Source organism: Pezoporus wallicus, unplaced genomic scaffold, assembly GCF_028554395.1.
Source record: "Pezoporus wallicus isolate ANWC-B61680 ecotype Strahan unplaced genomic scaffold, APGP_CSIRO_Pwel_v1 contig_8333, whole genome shotgun sequence".
Classification (NCBI taxonomy): domain Eukaryota; kingdom Metazoa; phylum Chordata; class Aves; order Psittaciformes; family Psittacidae; genus Pezoporus; species Pezoporus wallicus.
The window spans coordinates 426,499-441,267 of record NW_026637037.1 but is presented as its reverse complement, the minus strand read 5'-3'; the positions used below and the strand labels follow the sequence as shown (position 1 = coordinate 441,267).

Here is a 14,769-nt window from a genome sequence, read left to right as displayed (position 1 = left end):
GACCCTTTGAAAAAAGTAGGAGCGTGGGATATGTTATTTATTCTAACATGTTGAAGTTCAGTATCAACATCAACCTCTGAAAAAAAGCCAAGAGAACCAAGGAGAGTGGAACAGTGTAAGAAAGCACTAACAGATCTCAATGTAAAAAGTGTAAAAAGTCAGCTAGTTTTAAAAACCAACCTACCATAAAATGAGAGCAGCTCTGAGAACACAGAGATGCCCAAAGCAAACCACAGAGGATTCGGCTATCTGGAAAGAACTACCTGAAGAGTAGAAATTCAACAGAAAGGCCTCCTTTGAGAAAATCATCACTTCAAGGACATTCATGATTTCCTAAGACAGGCCTCTTGTCAGGATCCTGGTTTTAGATGGGATGACAGAACAGAAATCAAGTTCTAAGTATGCAGCAGTATCAAACTGGAAGATATTAATTATGAGGAACATCATATTGAGATATGGAAGCCATGTGATGCTGTAAAAATACCCTAAGTTAATAGATATTACATGGAATTTGGTGGAAGCTTTCACCCATGAAGGAAACAAAAGCTAAAAATCATAAAACATTGTAGTCTGCCAATGAAGGCAAGAATACTCTGAAATTATATTATATTGAAATGGTTGTTGGTAGGAGGAGAGAGTTGCTTGTTAGAAGAAAAGCAGGGAAGCATTCTCATGTGAATTCAGCAGTCTCCAACCACATGGCTATGGTTAGGGCATAACAATCTAAATCCCTTTTTTTTTTTTTTACATATGAAATGGGATCTCTGTGTTTCTGAGATATTAGGGCCTCTACTAACAGAGCCAAAGTCAACTTTGTGGATGGTGAAAGTGTGTTTCTAAAGGATTTTAGACTTCAAAATAGCTGTTACTAGGGGGTTGCTCAGATTGATGAGCTTCGAGTCAAATTTTATCTCTGCAGAGGACTTGGAAAAGCATTAGTCCGCTCACAAGGACTAGACAACCGCATATATCCTGGAAGGATCTGTCCATCCCTAAAAGTATCACTGGAATTCACAGCTATTACCATCATTATGGCAGCCTTCCAAATGATGTTTTTCTGGTTTGAGTGCCATGCGATTACCTGCAGAGTAGGCACAGTGATTTCTTCTAGTCAAAAATCTATAAATAGAATCTCATTTTATTAATATGGACCAAAACCATTTAAAATAAACAAATACAACCCCCTCAACAATTAGAACACAGAACTCCAACCTTAGAAAGTTAATACAGAGGGGAGAAAAAGCAAACACTCTACTAAAACATTAAACAGATTAGGCCAAAATCAGTTACCATAACACCTTCAGATGTGTCATAACAACATTTAGCCATAAAAGAGGGGTATGAGTGGCCTTCTGGTCTTTCCATACCTGTTTTCTCTAATCTAAGATGTCCACGGACAGGAACAGAAACTCTTCTAATCCAGGACATGTATCTTTCAAACACACTAGTGTATTGCCACTAGTGAAAGCAAAGTTTCAAGCAAGCAACATTCTTAACTACCCTGAAACTTTGTGAAGGTAAATGAATCTGAAGGAAAATGAGTGCTTCAAGTAGGGTTTAAAGTGGTTGAGAACTAGACCTCAAGCATCTGTTGAGAGATGACACAGCAAGAGAAAAGGGGGAAGAAAGTGACAGAAGACAAATGTAATACAAGGGGAAAACCCCAAATATTTCAAGTCCAAATTCTTCTTAGTGCCTGTACTTTGGGGTCCTCATTTGGCAGAATGAATGACAACTTTTGTTTCCTGGAGCCAAGAGTCACTTCTCCTTCTTTCCCTCTCTTTCTATATCTTCGTACTGCCTTTGGCATAACAGAGAAAACAAAGTTAATAACAAGGAAAGGACAAAGTATCTTTAAAATGTTTTACTGTCAATTGTAATTCAGCTTTAAATGGACTCTTGTCATTTAGGGAAGTGGTCTCAATTATACTTTTTCTGAATGTGAGAACACAAAGTGTGAACTTCATTTACCAGCGTTGTATGAGCTGCCCTATGGGATTCCCCTCTTTCTTTTCCAATCCACCTTTTCTGGAGTGCTTTTATTATTATGGTACTATACCTCAGGATTGCTGTTAACCTGAAGACTCTTCTACAGGAAAGAGCTGGGAACAAAACAGGGAAGAAGAGGGAAAAATATCAGGGTTGTGGCTTCATCCGTGTGCTCATGTCCACATGCTGCATTCTGCCAACCAAACTCTAAACAAAATATATTCAGTGTCTGCTATTGTACTGAACTGAAATGTCTCAGGCAGTTCATCAGTCTACCACAGCTAATACTAGGTTTAGTCTTTAAATAAAAGAGAATGCATTTTCTCTGGCTTTTACGATACATGCACAAATATACACAGTGCTTCTTAAAAATGCCTCAAAAGTCACTTGCAAATACTTCAGCTGACATTAACATTGTCTAGAGAGCTCAAACATTGTCTAGAGAGCTCAGTTCCTACAGAGTATCTGTACCTGTAGGTGCTACCAGTCTTCTCTTGAAAAAGAAAAGTTCTTTATATAGTGTCATTCATTCATTTTCATCTTCACCTACAGAAGAAAGGGCCAAGATCCAGCTTTCAAAGGGATCAGACCTCTGACGAGTCTGACTTTCCCCCCAGTCTGAGGAAGGTTCAAAAGATCAATGGAGCAAGTCTGACCTATCCTTGTTCCGTGAAACAGACTGTAAATGCAAACTATTAAGCAGCATGGCTCAACACACAAGGGGCAATATTAAAGAACACAATGAAGTGTTTCCCAGACCCTCAGCTCTTAAAAAGATGATCCACTGTTTTGACAGAAATTCCAGTATTACACCAAGCATAAACGACCACATCAGATTTGCAAAGAGAAACTAAAATCCTAACTGCAGGTGGAGTGAGACACTGGCTGATTGGACCAGTAGCACAGTTGTTTTTGTAATGCTAAATAAGGTAAAGTACAGGACAGAAAGACTAAACCTAGTCAGAAAGGAAGTACAACAGAGACAACTGTGCGCCAGTTTAGGGACAGATGTCTAATTTTCTATAATTTCTAATGATGAAATAATAGAAATAGGAAATAAAAGGATTAAAACCAGAAATATCCCAAGACTTTTCACCCCTACATAGTTTTGGAAATTTTATCCCAAAGCTGTCTACCAAAGTATCTCAATACAAAGAATGCAGATCATATATCTTCAGCCTTACCATTGACAGTCCTACAGCTAGGTAGTTTTTCTTCAGTCTTAGAACTTGCAATGTAGCAAACAACCATGATATACAGACTTTTTATTTTGTAATTAATGATGACATCTTAGTTTTGGGTGCAAATACTCAAAGTATCAAATCATGCAGCGGGCCAAAGAAATACTGCCTTCAATAGTGAAGAGAAAAAAAATAATGTAATCAGGGTGAAGCTGGAAATGTGCAGACTGTGGACATTGAAAGTGAGGTAGTCGAGACTGAGAATGAGTGCTGAAGAGAATAGTGTAAATGGGGTGTTGAATGACTTAACCACTTACTTCCTTGCTTTTTGTTTGTGTTGGCATACAGGAAGTCTAGCAATCTTAACCAGAAGCTGATAAAATCTGAGTGTGTGGCTAGGTAAGATGGAGAAGCAGACAAATACAAGTGTAATATACATTATCACAGAGCATAAATAACATTGGCTAAGAAACTAGAACAGCTTTGTTTTGTATAACACAAACTAGAGACAGAAGTACTACATAGCATAATACAACACATTGCTGAATGGAAGTGAAAAAATAAAGACTTATGTGATTTTTAGGTCTAGAGGAGGCAGTAGCACTTGCAGGCTTGTTTCGAAGTAGTTCAAAATACTTGTATATGAATGATTCTCTTAAGTAAGAAAAGACACAAATGTTCGAGACATGGGGACTGGCCCACCTCAACTGAAAGAGACAAGGAGTGTTAGAGACATTCACTGTAGAAGGACAAAAGAGCATGTTTTAGGAATGACTTGCATCAGGTCTCTTGAGAATTAGAGAAAACAAAGAAAATGTTCATGCTCAACATAAAAGTGACAACATAGAAAACAGGTAAGCAGAATATGCTATATAATACTCCATCTATAACCAACCATCAGGACATTTGGGGATTGCAACAGGGAACAGGACCTGTTCAGAAAAGCTCCAAAAACCTAAGACTTCTTTTTTCAAGAAATAATGTACTTAGTTTTTCCTGCATGACAAGTTCTTTGCCACAACATCCTAAGCCAACACAAGGTAAACACTTTGTGATGTTCATCTACAAGTACAAAACATATTCATGATTGCTAGGAAAGGCCAGTATGGCAATGGGTAGGTCTTCACTGACCGGACATGTTTGGAAAAGTGCGGAGCGGAGGGTAATAACACTGTTCATCTCTAACAAAGGAGGACAGGCAAATTCCTTATATCGCCAGTAAACAGAAGGGCTCCTCTTGAGGTTCACTTAGGGGAATAGAATTGTCCTCTCTAAACAATTCTGAAGTGTTTTCTTTGCCTTCTTGCCCCACTTTTGTTTTGTTTTTTTGTTAAGTTTCCCAAATAGACCTTGTAATTGCAGACCTAAAGAAAAATGACTGTCGGTTCTTTCTTCCTGTGAATTGGAGCTCAAAGCTGTTTAAAAAGAAGGGTCCAAGTCCTGGAAGATGCTGAGTGTTCTCAGCTTGATAACTTCATAGATCAGAAAATCACTTGGCAGCAGTACAGATATTGTATATACAAATTGTATATACAAATATAATATAATTATATTTGTATATTCTACCCTTAGCATCTCCATAGAACCATTCCTGCTTTTCTCTTCTGAACTCCACATTTGTAAGTGTAACAGCCCCCATGCTCCTTCCTTTCCAAGACAGCTGGGACACAACACAGGAATCCTGTAGGAGTGGGTTTTCTCCGCACAGAGTCCACGGTCTTAATGACCAGTAGGGGTGAATGATACAAAGACAATGACAAAGAATATCCAAAAGACCCTTCCAGGCAGAGTACTACAGCCAATTCCTCTCCCCTGACAGGGCATGGCAGAAGCTGGACATTTATCTGTATCACTTTCATCATTACTATGTAACACTACAGCAGACCTTCCTCCCAAACATAATGAATTCTGAAAATGCTTTTTAAAGGCTGAAGTCATATTTGTAAAGAAAATCATACACTTTCATACCACACTTGGAACTGTTAAATAATATTCTAACTTTAAAAATCTGTATTATATTATATATATATAAAAATATATATAGCAAGATAGAATTTACCATTAGACAAATGACACATCAACAGCTTCATGAGAAAGTGTTAGGGTATGTTTGCTTGAAGACTCCATTTCAACAGGTACGTTTCAGTTACAATGCAATCAGAATTAAACTTACCCTTAGACTTGCGTAGCTGGACACTTACAGTGTAAAGAGAACTGTGCCAATCTGCTATAGTAGCTTATTCCAGACTTCCCTATCTCTGTGATTTAGTATGTATGAATTCTATAACATTAACCAAAATTTAAAGGTGTAATAGCAAAAAACCCCTTCCAAACAAGTTGAGAACTGTCTTTCAGCCAGAATGCGTGATTGTCTACATAAATTAAATCTATGAACAGAATGCAGAATGCCACTAACTTCTGTTCTTCATCTATCTTCATTTTCTAAGCAGCTCAGTTTCACAACAAATAGTGCTGTTTCTTATTCACTGCTGTGAGTTTCATACATTAAACAAAGACAGACCAACCTTAAGCCGTTTGACAAATATGATACTGTGATAACTGCAGCATTCGCTTCGGATCCCATTTCTCCAAGTTCCTGTCAGCCAGATGTCACTTGCCATGCAAACACTAGAAAAATATGAAATAATAATTTCATAAATCATCTATGCGAGCATGAGCCAGTCAAACACTCAATACAAATTCAAACTGCTACTACACATAAAGCAAATATCAGCCAAATAATATTTATAATGATTGAAAAGCTTTTGATTTGGAAGTGTATTCTCTTAAGCTAAGTGGTCCCCAAGACCATCCAGAAAATTCAATTGTTTCATTTTAAAATGTTTCCTGCCCAAAATTATATCAAATCCTAATGTCTCAGTAGAAATGCATGCGATTGGATTGCTGACTGGGCGCCTGATGTCAAAGAGGAATCTAATTTTCCAGTGGCATTCCTTCATACTGTCTCACCAAAACACAGAATTGATAAAAATTTAATGGATAATTTTCAAAGCAGGACATTAGCCATTGTGCTGGAAAACAGTGCAGGGGAACACTGTGCAGCATCAGAAAGTCAATGTATGAGAAGACAGCTTGAACAAATATTAATATACAGCACATGCCTTACAGTCTACGTTTTTCTCTTGCAAGCAGAAAGGGAATTCAGAAGGTAAGTTTGGCACTAGCAGGCACATCTCTCTTCCCCTCCTTTTCCAGGGCATTTTTTACAAGTGATCTCTCAAAAATACAGGTGTGATACATTACTTAAAAGGGCACAGTGTTCATCTTTTACTGGGGTGACAAAGTCACAGTCAACACGGTCCTCACCTGATTGAGATCAATTGTGAAAGTCATATTGACTTCAATGACTACATTACTAAACACTTCATATAACAAAACAGCATTGCTAAGTAACTTTACAGCAAAGACTGTAGTGATGGAATAAATGAAGTATCACCCTTTCTGGATCTCCTGATGGGGCCAGGTACTGCAAACACTGAATATAACACCAAAAGCCATGACATAACAAAAGATGAAAAGGACTAAATTCTACTCATGATGACAAAGAAATTATACTGGGGAGAAAGGTATTCATTAATTGTATTATGTTATCACTCAGTAAGGATGCAAAGTATGGGTATGGCAACGTGCTATTTAAAATGTGCTCTTCTCTGAAGAGTTTTCCTTCTGATTAAATCTGGTCATTAATCATGTAAAATTTGAGACTTGTTTAGAAAATACAAATGGACAAGTGAAAAAACAAGTTAAATAAGAATTTATTAACCTTTGTAATTCCCTTTGAATTTATAAGGTGTAACACAGGGGAATATATGGTGAAGAGGACTGACCCAGCTTCTCAGCAACCATTTCATGTCATTTATTGCTAGCTGGGTTTTGACAGTCAGTATATTCAGGTGATTGTTTATGCCAGTAGAGAGAGGAAGAACAGCATTTATGGTTAGGAGACCTATATCTGCTTTCATCATGACTTAAGCATTAAAAAGCTTTAATAAATATCTAAGTATACCTTGAAGAACATTTAAAAGACCACAACAAAGGAAATCATAGTTATGAAAGTGGAGAGGTTAAATGTTCGGGGGGGGGGAAGGCCTTCCATACCACATGCCAAGTCTGCCACAGGTTAGCATTTTTCTTCCATAGTGATCTGAAAAAGATCACTCAAGTCCTCAAATTGCTTAAAGACTAGGGCTGGTCATGTAGCCAAAGATACTGTGCTTGCATGCTCTCTTCCTACTCTTGGTAGGAGACTTCCCTAGATCTAGTCAATAAGATGCTTTTGGCACAATGCAAAAGGCATGGTAGAGCTTGACAAGACTTCCCCAAATCCCAACTACGAGCGGGACATAACCAACCTATAATTGCCTATCCATGGCCCAATCTGTTAGTTATGCCCTTTCCCTGGCATTTCTGCAATGACAGTCTGCCAGATTGCAACATCCAGCCCATTCTCTATGCCAGTCACCTTCGTTCCTCCTGCAGCAAAAAAAAGAGTTCCCCTTTCTAGTACTAAAAATAAAAAAGAGGAAACAAAAGGCTGATCTGGATGGTTTTTCTTCAGTGTATGAGTAGGAGAAACGAGACTCGGCCTGCTCCTTCTTTCACTCACCATTCTCTACAATTGGAAGGGAGTCTTAATTCTCTCTATCCTTCAAAGACAGCAGAGGAGAGCTCTGCTTGCAATGCATAAAGGTTCAACTGGGAAAGATAACCAGTGCAGGAAAGAAAGTATTTCCAGAGAGGACTGAAATTCTCAGAGGGCTGGCAAGATCTGTAGTGTCTTGATTTGGCTGCTCACAGTAATGAAATCTAAACAGACTTTTATTAACAAGCCTTTTCACACCTCCTCTGCTCTCAAGCAGCTGAGCTCAGCACAGAGAGACAGACTATAATGCAGTAACTTTGAGAAGCTTTCTGTGCCCCTCTTAAATGGAGCATGCGCTGGTTACCCAACTGTGCATGAGTACAAAACAGCAGAGGCATCAGCTTCTGCCAAAACTCTATTACTGAAGGAAATTGCAAAATTGACAGATTTGCCACCCTAAAGTCATAATGGCCTGAGAATGAAGAGGAGAGTGAAACAGCCAATTCCCCCACTAGATTTTGCTCTGCATCCTGGCCGATTTGTGCTGATGGCCCTTGGTAGTTGAAGGGCTCAGAACAACTCCCTAATTATCAAACTGACTTATGATACTTCCAGCTTTGCAAACGCTGCTTTTATTTTAAGCAGAAAAAGCAGCATACTGAAAACAGAGCTGCCAACACTTCTCTTCCTCATTTCTAGAGGAGTGGCAAGTCTACGACCTGGAGTTTTATCCTTAATGTCTGTCCCTTCACCCCCTCAAAAGGATTTCAGTGCTCTCAGTGCCAGCTCAATCTCTCCTTTCTGGTTCTCACCTTCGAAGACTTTGAACTTTTTAAGCAACCAGATTAGGTGGATGCCTCTCTGTCCAAGAGTACAAAACTTTTGGGCCAGATTCATAATACCTAATACACAGGTGGGTAGATGATGGAGCTGATGGAGAGAAGCAGGCACAGCAGCTTGCTCAGAAGCTGTTGACAGTCTGAATTGCCCGTACATCTGTGTAACCTAACTACACATTTCGACTCTACTCAAACAACACACCTCCTTCTATAACTTGCCAGTGGTTTCCTGCAGCAGGCAGTTCATCAAACAAAACCTGAAGTTATTGCAGTAAGTTCTTCAAACAATGAAGAAGGAGCCCTGCATGCAGAAATACACTATGCTGGTTTCCACAAGCTGGACTTACCAACACTCTACAGGGAGAAATTATACCATAAATGCCACTTTGTAATGTTTACCCTTTAAAATGTGCAATTGGGCACAGATTGGTGTTACATGCCTGTATTCTCTTTACTTAAAGGTTGTTTAGATACACATTTGCATCTCCAAGACAAAGTACTTGTTAATTACCTCATGTTTGCACTGTACTTTCAGGAAGGAAAAAGCTATATAAGTGCTAAGTGCTATTAACATCACCCCCTTCTATTTTTCTCTTTCAGCTTTTAAGTGAATATAGTGCTTGTGAAAGTTGTTGGATTGACAGCCTGGGAGACTGAAGTCTAAAGTGCAGCACACCCGCTGAGCCAAACAGAACTAAAATGTACAAAAGCTTCTCACCAAATTTTAAATACATGCTTCATTTAGTTATTTTTATACAGCTAGGTGTAATATTAATATTGGAAGTTTTGCCGCTCCCCATTTAGTTGTTCTCATCATCAGTTCAAACTCTTCCCCTATTTTCTACCTTCACAAATAATTCCTTGCTGATGTGCAACACTCCAGAGACTGTTTCCCTGCCTTCAAAATCCTCCATTACAATGGAACGCTGTTGAAGCATAACTTCTGCTACTGCAGTCAGGTACAATGCTGTAGCCTGACATTCACAGAAAAGTACATTAGCTAATCTTATACAGTTTTAGTACCCATCACACTAAGTACTTGGCTGCAGAAAAGCTACTCTATATTATAATCTAAACCTGAAGCTAGAAAACTTCCAATGGAAGGTCTGCTCCTTCGGTTTGGAATGTTAGTGTTTCTTAGAAGACTAAATATATACTTAAAGAGAATTCAACATTTTCTGAGAAAGGGTGCATTTTGATTTGCTTTAAGCTCTCTAGAGTTCCAAGAGTACACTTTTAACCACAGATATGTTTCAGTGGGTTTTTAATTTCCTTTCTTAGAATCCTTTTTGGTGAAGCAAAAGACAAATCTTACCTTCTAAGAAATCTCCCTTTGCACAAATACATTCAGCTCACTTGTAAAATCTCCCCATGATCTCAGCTACAGCTATCCCTCCTTGCTTCTAAACATGTTCTTTACACTACATTAAGATTTACTGACTGCAGGTTTCACACTCCCCTTTTACCCACTGTCTGCTTGCCACCAGCTGGAAATGGTCTGGACTTAAGTGAAGGGATTGATACCCACTAGGTAGAGTGAGCACATGAGATGCAGAGCACCTGCAGGGTGTAGGGCTGCGACTAACAACTTCTGTTTCAGATGCTTCCAGAACGTTCCTTCACTTGTTTTGACAGGTCACAAAAAGGAAAATTGGTGTCTGGGTCATCTTCAGCCCTGTGTAACTTCAAGACCTGGCACTGACAGAAAGTCATTCCTTAGCATTTCCACTTACTTTTCAGTTAAGGGTTTCTTGTCAGGGCAGGCTGGTCTTTTATGATTTTCAACCTGCAATGCTGCTCCTTTCCATTTCATCTTGACTTAATGTCATTAGTCTTCTTTCACAGAAACCTGAGCATTCTTTTCCTAATTTATCTAGATGGTACCCTGACAGCAGCTCCCTTGATCAAGACTTTGCCATTTATGTCTCTTTTCCCATTAATCATTCCCTGAAATGAGATTTGTAGTAGAAAATAATTAAATCAAGTCTGACTGCCTTCAAATTTCTTGACTTTCTGGTATTCTGGATGCTCACTAAGATCAGGCCCTTTGGAGACACTGTGCTTTCCCTGCTTTACTAAATAGGTTGTTAGGGCTATTTTCCCATACTGGAAGGCCAAAGCAGATTTAACAGTGGTGAAACTAAGCAGAGGTCAACAGGATGCAGGTACGACACCCAGACACATCACTGTTTGACAGTTCTCCCCAGAAGTATCCATCTTTTTCTATTTCTGGTTATATATTTAAAAAAATGGAATCTGGATGCAAAACAGCCACATGATAATTTTTCTTGTCTTTGCTTCTTGAAGACAAGAATTCTATATTATGCAGAATGTCTACACTGAACTCCAGGTTCTCAGCTGTCTTCTTTCCTTCAGATACTGATTTTCTATCACTTTATATGTGGGGAGAAGAACGTAAAAGACTAATGATTCATTTTTATAAATGTGGCCTGTGCATTATGTTTATCTGCCTCATGTTGGATGAAGCACTCCATAGACAGATAGGAAAAGCCTCACACTCGCAGGCCCTTGTTCTCACGGGTGACTTCAACCACCCTGACATCTGTTGGAAGGACGGTACAGCCCGGCACAAGCAATCCAGGAGGTTCCTCGATTGTGTGGAAGACAACTTCCTCCTGCAAGTAATAGAGGAGCCGACAAGGAGAGGTGCCATGCTTGACCTCGTGCTCACCAACAGGGAAGGGCTCGTTGGAAATGTGACACTCCAGGGCAGCCTTGCATGCAGCGATCATGAGATGCTCGAATTTGAGATCTCAGGACAGTGAGAAGAGCGTGCAGCAAGCTCACTGCCCTGGACTTCAAAAGAGCAGACTTTGGCCTCTTCAGGAACCTGCTTTGGAAGGTTCCATGGGATACAGTCCTAGAGGGCAGAGGGGCCCAAGACTGTTGGCTGAAATTCAAAGATCACCTGCTACAAGCTCAGGAGTGTTGCATCCCAACCAGAAGGAAGTGCAGCAGGAGGGCCAGAAGAACTCCTTGGATGGATAAGGAGCTCCTGAGGAAAATTCAATTGAAAAAAGAGGCTTATAATAAGTGGAAGCAAGGACAGGTGGCATGGGAAGAGTACAGGGATGTTGTCCGGGAAGCTAGGGACCAGGTTAGGAAAGCTAAGGCCCAGTTAGAATTAAACTTAGCTAGAGGTATTAAATATAACAGGAAGGGATTCTACAAGTACATAGCAAATAAAAAACAGACTAGGGAGAATGTAGGTCCCCTCAGGAAGCTCTCAGGAGAACTGGCTACACAGGACTTGGAGAAGGCTGAGGTTCTGAACAACTTCTTTGCCTCAGTCTTCACTGGCAAAGGCTCTGACCTCACCACCCAAACCCTGGGAGGCAGACGCAGGGACTGTGAGCATGAAGACCTTGGGCCCACTGTAGGAGAGGATCTGGTTCGAGACCATCTTAAAAACCTAAACGTACACAAGTCCATGGGTCCTGATGAGATCCATCCGCGGGTCCTGAAGGAGCTGGGAAATGAAGCTGCGAAGCCTTCCAGTATCTGAAGGGGGCCTATAGGGATGCTGGGGAGGGACTCTTCATTAGGGACTGTAGTGATAGGACAAGGGGTAACAGGTTAAAACTTAAGCAGGGGAAGTTTAGATTGGATATAAAGAGGAAATTCTTTCCTGCTAGGGTGGTGAGGCACTGGAATAGGTTGCCCAGGGAGGTTGTGAATGCTCCATCCCTGGCTGTGTTCAGGACCAGGCTGGACGAGGCCCTGGGTGATATGATTTAGCGTAAGGGGTCCCTGCCCACGGCAGGGGGGTTGGAACTAGATGATCTTAAGGTCCTTTCCAACCCTAACTATTCTATGATTCTATGATTCTATGTTTCCTGAGGTCTGATCCCGAATGAAAACTTCCAGCTTGTACAATGCTGCAGGATCACTTCTCAGCAAAGTGATCCATCTCATACAAGTCAGACTTCTTCTCTATTGCTAGCTGATTTTTCCAAGTTAAATTCCTAATCCCTGTTTCCGAAGCATCTATGGTCTGGTCTGAGGCCAACCATGCCCAATATCTCCATTTCTCTGACAAGTGGAAGTCTCTACATTAAGAGTAAAGCTCACTTGTGAAGGAGATGTAACTTTCATCAGCCTGAGATCATAAAATGAACTGCCTCAAGGGAATAAAAAAAACCCTACAATATTTAGCACCTTCCACCTCAATGCAAGGCTTGTTTCTTTGTGACTTTGCTGGCATAAACACAGATAAAAGATGAGGCTAAATTCAAATAAGAAGTGTTATTGACATCTCCCAGCTTGGGGAAAAGTAGGAAGAAAAAATGACATGATAGATGCACAGTCACAAGGCCAGAAGGTGCTGAGATTTTACACTTCTCACTATGTTATAGGAATGTGTGCATGTGTGTGTACAAAACAGTTGTAAGACTACATACATATGTATAGAACAGGGTGAAAGAACCCCAAACCAAAAAAACAACCCCCTATATTTTTTGTGACATCTCACATGGCAGACCTGCGTTTGTGGTTAAGCCAGAAATGATCATCCAGCTTTGTCAAACACCACTGATTTTTATGAGAAATAGGTTTACAGTCTGCTAAATTCAAGGCAAATAATCATCCAGTTTCTTGTAGTAAAAATGGCTGCATTTAAAGCATGTTCTTGCTGTTAGGTCTAAAGCATTACAAGACCGAAATGTTCTGTATCTCATCTCAAATTTTCAAACAATCCAATATCCAGGCTATATATAGATATATTCTTGCTGTTCAATCTCTTAAAAATCAATCAATATTAATGTGTCTGTGTTAAACTTTTAAGGTCATTGTCTCCCTTCTGACATCTTTAACTACATCAACATCACATTATATCATTATAGGCTCATGAAGCAATGTACTTTTATATTTTTGCAAGATAATGTCTCTTTTGTGTTTTGGTTTTTATCATAATATAAATCTTGAACTGCAATTTGCATTTCTTTTGTTTAGCAAAGGAGACCCCCATTTAAGACTTTGTCATTTCAATACATACACTTAAAAGTGGATGACTTTTTCAAGGAAATGCACCAAAATATTCCAATTTATTCCTTAACTCAAGTGGTTGCTGCATCAGTAAATTAGTAAATTCCCCTAACAATACACTTGCTAACAATTATGGTCTGCCTACCTTGGGCTCGCTTGACAGTAGGGCTGCCATCTGTTGAGAAGTCCATTCATGGATTTTAAAGGGCTATTTATAGAGTTTTATTTGAAACATTGCAAAATACCTCTTTGCTCTTCACCCTTCCCTCCACTTATTCTGTCTTCCCTGCCCCCTGTTCATCTTCCTTCCCACCCTACTAGAGAGCACCAGGATACTTCCAACGCTGAACTGTCCCTCTGTACCCGCAGCCACACCATAGCAAAAGGCTTTCAGGAGCATTCAAATCTGAGGCAAATCTGGCCCATTTTTTATGGGCAGGGTGCTCAAGTGTAGAGGAGGGAGGACACTTACGGAGAGGAATGGACAGAAATGAACAGGGTCAATCACGAAATTCAAAAGCAGCCATGAAGGTAATAAAGTCAAGACGATGAATGAGAAAGAGATGGCAGGAGCCCCAGCTCTGAATAGATGGGTATTTCATGAATTCCTTCAATAAATAGGGAACCTCTAGGGAAATTCAACACCTGGCAATCTTAGTGGATAGCTGTGCTGCAAAAAAAGCATAATGTTCACCCCTCTGGTAAATTCTAGCAATTAAACCCCCTTAAAAAAAAGGCCCTCTTAGGCTTTCTGCCCAGTAAACTCACAGTGAAAAGCAACTTTAATAAATGTTATAAATCTCACCTCTGAGCCAACAGGAAATTCAAATGTTTGCATGTGCAGGAGCCAGGGAGCTGCTGAAACAAAAGGTAAATGTGTATATTAGAACAAATTATGCCCACACTCCAAGTGGACAGCACTATATGCATGAGGCCCAGAGACACCAGAAGTTTTTGAAAGCATGCTTTCTGGTGCCACGTTTAACCATTTCTGTTTGTGTTACACTAGAGTTCTCCTTTCTTTGGGAGTAGAAATACTTGTTTAGTGATGAGTTTGTTGGCTCACTGCATTCAGGATTACTCTTTATCACGCAGCATTATTAGAAAAACTGAGTTTCAATGGGTTAGATGTAAAACTAAATAAAGAAATGGC

At 39.8% G+C, this 14,769-nt stretch overlaps 1 long non-coding RNA gene across 3 annotated transcripts in view; it reads right to left on the bottom strand.

The window, feature by feature from the left end:
• Window positions 1-14,485, bottom strand: part of LOC130595735 (uncharacterized) — a 231,395-nt gene extending 216,910 nt beyond the window's left edge. For all 3 annotated transcript variants that reach the window (XR_008971373.1, XR_008971371.1, XR_008971372.1), the window contains exons 1-2: window positions 14,422-14,485; window positions 5,696-5,798 (exon numbers count right to left, since the gene is read on the bottom strand). This is a non-coding gene — a long non-coding RNA (uncharacterized LOC130595735). The remainder of the gene's footprint in view (window positions 1-5,695; window positions 5,799-14,421) is intronic.
• Between the last annotated feature and the right edge of the window lie 284 nt (window positions 14,486-14,769).